Genomic DNA, 6,000 nt, shown 5'->3' on the forward strand with positions numbered 1-6,000 from the left:
TGTTTCCCAAAATAGGACTGAGAGCATGAGGTGGAGAAGTTCTTCCACGGGGCAGAAGCTGTGTTGATGGCTCCAGCTGCTGGGAGCATGCGGGGTCACATAACTCGGCTGGATGTGTTCCCGGCTAAAACCACCCAAAGCACTTCTGGTCACCTCCCACAGGAGGGACAGATAAGTTCTCCCACAACGCACTATGAAACAAGCCCTAGAGTGGCTTCAGCTGGCACAGGTGCTAGAAACCCTGGGATACGATAGAATACTCCCACAGAAGCTGAAGTTCTGACCTGGGTTTGCGTAGTGCAGTATGGATGCCCCAGCACGGTTGTGAGGCCTGCATGTCCAGTGCAGTGTGGTCGCTCAAGCACAGGCTTGGAAACATCAAGTCTGTAGGAAAGGGTCACACAGCCCTGGGCTTAGTGTGCAGTGTAGATATACCCTGAGGTGCTAAATAAATTAACAAAGCAGTAATATATTCAAGGCTTGTTTCTGTCAATATCTGTTGACTGAATTGGTCTAAACCCAAATCTGGATCAAATTAAATATATGAAATGAAATGTTAGAAACGCTTGTTTTTGCAATATATTTAATGCTCATAGCAAGCTGCTGCTTTGTAGAATGTTGGCCATAGAGATCTGAATGTGAAAATGGTGGGGAAAGCCTCAGCTAGAATAATTCAGTGCAGCTCTGCTGAGTTCACTAGAGCTATTTACATCAGCTGAGGATCTGGCCTTACATTCAAACTGCTTTGATAGCACGGTCATAAAAGCATATGTGCATGGGGGAAAAATCATATTTTGTTGTATCCTTGTATCTTCCTTCCCTTCTTTTCCAGTGTCCATGATTTGAGAGCAGAAATGATGTCACTGTTCAGTGGCACAAAAGCAACCAGGCTGCAGTGAGATGCTGAGTCTTCCTCCCATTTCTCCCTCCTTTCATGCTAGCCAGTTATTTTGGGAACACAAAGGGACAAAGTTTTTATTTTGTTACCACCATAAATCAGGGTTTGTGGAGAATTCCAGCTCTGTCAATAAGGAATGAACACACCCCATTGTCCAGACTGTTAAATCTAATTTGTGGAAGCATGGCATACGCACGCCACCCACCCCCCATCTTTTCACTGGTAAATAAAACAGGCAAAACACTCTGACTGTGGACTTGTGTATGTTTATGCTTTTAAAAGCATATGAACTATGAAATCATTTCCTATGTGAACCCTGTCTCAATCTTCACAATGAAGTGGTAAGATTTAGATAAACACCTTTCTTTCTATCATCTCTCTTGCACTCCTGGTAGGGGTGGGAAGGATGGCAAAGGTGGTTTTTGTGCTTCCTCAGCCCTGGATAAGCTGAAGCCACTTCTGCCCCCAGCAAAAGCTGTAGCCCTGAGATTGCTCATCTAACACATGCTGGTGTGTAACAGCGCCCTAGATACTGTTACCCCAGTACGAATTGCTGGAGCACAGTGCACTCTGGTCATTCCCCCACTCCTGCCCCTGAGAGACAGGCAGACACCCACCCACACCCTCCAATGGTGGAAGGGTCTATACACATCCCCCACCAGTGCTGGAGAGGGCAACATCTCCCATGCAGTTCCCTACACAAGGGGAATGCCCAGCTGCCTTAAAACAGCCCTGTGGCCCCTTTGTGGCATGGAACCAGAAAAGCAGCAACAGAGTAAGGGCCAGACAACTGTCCTTTGATGTTTAAAACTTGTCTTCCTTGTTTCAAAATACCTCTGAACTTAAGAGAAAAATGATCTTTAAAACAGTGCATGTATGGTACAAGAGAAATGAGCAGTAGCCAGGATTGAACAGTCTCCAACAGTACTTACAATCTGTGTTATTTCTCCATTTCAAGGTAAGGGTCAGTGTCAAGGTTGCTCTTAGAAAAGCATAGGTTAAAGAGCAAATTTTGGTCAGACACAAAAAAAAAAATCTCCAAAAAGTGTGGGTTTTTGTTGGTTTGTTTTGGATAAATTTGTGGCTAAGCGTTGAGGGTGTGGGGAATATATCTCAAACCTTGCTCAGATACCAAGGTGTTAGATACATTAGAAATGTCTAGAAAGATAATTAGTTTAGACAAAATGAGTTATTCACCTCTGTTCGAGATCACTTTTCTATACTTTGCTTTGTCTATACTAAAAAGAGTACTTTCATTTTAGCTTTATTGTGATTTTGCCTTAAAATTCCTCAAGGTGGACTGATTTAAATCAAAGCAATTTTAATCAGATTTTAATCAGGATTTAAATCAGCAAGCAGGAAACCTTGATTTAAATAACTGATTTTAATCTCATTTGGCATTTGTACTTTTTCATTATTTTCCTAAGGAAGAGTTGATTCTCATTGGTTGGTAACCATTAAAACATAGAATCATAGAATACAATAATAGAATATTAGGGCTGGAAGAGACCTCAGGAGGTCATCTAGTCCAATCCCCTGCTCAAAGCAGGACCAACACCAACTAAATCATCCCAGCCAAGGCTTTGTCAAGCCAGGCCTTAAAAACCTCTGAGAGTGGAGATTCCACCACCTCTCTATGTAACCCATTCCAGTGCTTCACCACCTTCCTAATGAAACAATGTTTCCTAATATCCAACCTAGACCTCCCCCACTGCAACTTGAGACCATTGCTCCTTGTTCTGTCATCTGCCACCACTGAGAATGCCGAGCTCCATCCTCTTTGGAACCCTCCTTCAGGTAGTTGAAGGCTGCTATCAAATCCGCACCCCCCCACTCTTCTCTTCTGCAGATTAAACAAGCCCAGTTCCCTCAGCCTCTCCTCATAAGTCATGTGCCCCAACTTCATAATCATTTTCATTACCCCCCGCTGGACTCTCTCCAATTTGTCCACATCCCTTCTGTAGTGGGGGGACCAAAACTGGACGCAATACTCCAGGTGTGGCCTCACCAGTGCCGAATAGAGGGGAATAATCACTTCCCTCGATCTGCTGGCAATGCTCCTACTAATACAGCCCAATATGCTGTTGGTCTTCTTGGCAACTGCTGACTCATATCCAGCTTCTTGTCCACTGTAATCCGCAGGTCCTTTTCTGCAGAACTGCTGCTTAGCCAGTCAGTCCTCAGCTTGATTTGCAACTAAACATAGCCTTTACACTAAATTTGGTACTTCTTTTTGCTAACCAGGAGGATGTAGACATGGCCATGTCTACACTACAGGTTCTATAGCAGCAAAGCTATGTACCGTAGCCACCATAACCCCATAGTGTAGATGCAGACTAGGGCGACAGAAAGGGTTTCTCTGTCACTGTTGGAACTCCACCTCTCCAAGCGATGGTAGCTGGGTTGACAGAAACATTCTTCCGTTAACTTAGCTGCATCTACTCTGAGGGCTAGGTCGGCATAGCTATGGCACACAGGGATGTGGACTTCTCACACTCCTGAGTGTTGCAACTATGTTGACCTAAATTGTATGTGTGAACCAGTCCTATATTTATCCACGTGTATGTTATGCTATATAATTGTTTAAGTAAATTTATTCAGATTCATAATTTTTACATTTCTCTGTTAAGTTAGAAAATGGCAGAAGCCTTTATTTACTGAATTAATTTTTTTGTTTGTGATTTGTAAAAGATCTATTTGGATGAAAATTGGAATGCAATTAAAATGTGCAGACAGCATGCAAAAAATAGTTAAATAAAAACTATCTTAAGTATGCTGGATACATACAAAAAAGTTTTTCAAAACATGTTTTGCATTTTAAACTAACTGATCTGTTAAACAATGGAAGTATTATCTTTAGTTACTAATTGAATGGAGTGTTTCTGGTCACCATGTCCTTCAAGATTTTAGAACTAATAGATGTCATCCTCTCACATCTAGTTTTTATTCACAGACTGTGAGAGGAAAACAAGTTTTTCTGCTGTGTCAGCTCCCAATCAGTTTCTTAACTGAATGAGCGAGGCATTGAACTGAGCTAGCTGAATAAAGTGAAAAGAAGAAAATATACTCTCTGCACCTGAAGAAGAGTTTACTGCTGTCAAAAGTTGATTTAACATGCACTTCAACAAACTCTGGTTCCAGGTGCTTAGCCATGACTTCTACCAGTTCAGTGCTTTGACTTTTAATTAAAGTTCAGCAGCAACCATGTACTGCTGAATATTAATTTTTAAATTTAAATTAAATGATTTCAATAGGTTATAGTAAGTTTAGGCCTTAACACAGATTGTTATAATTTCAAATTAAATTTTAAATAGGTTTATTTTTAAAAAGAAAAAGGATATTTAAATTTTTAAAAATCTGATGTTTTAAAGTAAATTTTTATCCACTCTGAAATTCCTTGTTCAATAGGGGCACTACAAAGGTGGTTTGGCAATTCACAAAACCTTTGTTTAAGAGGAATTGTATATTCTGCCAATGTTTATGGGGTTGATCTATTTTAATTTTGAACTTTACCAGTGACCAGTTTGAAACCTTAAGGTAAAATCTAAAAAACTGAACAATTTTCAAGGTAGGTCAATTTTTTAAAGCCTTTTGATGATAATACTTTAAAGACAAACCAGGATATAAGAAAGTAATGTATTTCAAAGCACCATTTGAGCATTCTTTTAAAGCAACTGTCTACATGTAAACATCAATAATTTAAAGCCTTATTCCCAACACGCTTCATTTGTCCTTGATTTTACATCTTCCTCTGCAAAAAGAATGCAAAGTTTGATGACAGGGTATACTCTTAAAAATATTTATAAATATTAGTGTATTTGTATTGCCATAGTGCTGAAAGATCATATCAGCATTCCAGTTCCTTCATACTGGCCGCTGTACGAAGACATGACTCATGAGTTGTTTTGAAATATCCATTTAAGTACATTTGCATGTTTTTCTACTCAATACAGTTCAGTATCTTTAAATGCAGATTGAGAGAGATTATACAGAGTAAATTTGGAACTTTAAGATAGAGTCTTTACAATCTGACTATGCTCAGGTGAACACTTGAACATTTAGGTTTAAATGATCTTGGCTAGTCAAACACTATTTGATAGAAACATAATTCTTGCAGTAGAAGCTTGAAACATTGGAACTGCAAAAGCAAGTGAAGAAGAGTGAGACGTGAGAGTGGAGTATCAAAGGTATACAACCTTAAAGCAGAACTAGTTAAGGAATTGAATAAAGTGGATATAATTTTGCCAAAGGATTGCTCTTGATAGAAACAGTTAGCTGGACACGAGGGGAGAAATTGGATTGTGAAGTTTGATGTACCAATCATTAGAATTTTTCTTTTTAGACATTAATGCCAAGTGTGTGATATAAGACATACACAGTCACGTACACGGAAAGGTTATTTTCCCTATGGAATAGCTTTTAGATGTTACTAGAACAGACTGAGTAGCATAAGGAAATGTCCAGGAATCTACAAAGTCAAGTGACAGCTGCAGTGCAGTATTATATGATGTATTTATCTTTATCTTGTGAGGAAAGGGACAGAAATAGACAGACAGGGCCCATAGGATTAGGGATAACAGAAAGAACAAGCAGATGGGTTAAATTTTTGTGCACAATTACATGGAAACAATGGATAAAAATAGCAAGGCAAAGATAAGACACAGCTGTGCCTCCCTAATAATCATGCAGGGAAATGCTGGTTAGTATTATTGTTATTACCTGAATGTAGATATCCAGTTGGTTACGACAGTGATTTATTGGCTCTACTCTAGAGCATGACTGATTGAGAATTATGATCCGAGCCACATCTGTTTATCTACTGTGATACTGATCACTCCTTTTGGTCTTAGTATTCTTCCACCTACTTTAGTCAAGAAAAATAGTTGGATTTTTTTTTAAATAGTCATATTGTTGGTGAGCACTTACACCATGAATAATCCCACTGATTTCAGTCAGATCATTCAAGTAAGTAAACCCCCCTGCTCCACAATCTGGCCTTGAATGAAATAAGGAGGATGATTTCTTACCTTCCTTATTTATAAATTCTGAACAGACAAGAACCTATTGTTTGATTCTAAGCAGCCAGGAACTTTCCATTCCAC

Source organism: Natator depressus, chromosome 2 (assembly GCF_965152275.1).
Source record: "Natator depressus isolate rNatDep1 chromosome 2, rNatDep2.hap1, whole genome shotgun sequence".
Classification (NCBI taxonomy): domain Eukaryota; kingdom Metazoa; phylum Chordata; order Testudines; family Cheloniidae; genus Natator; species Natator depressus.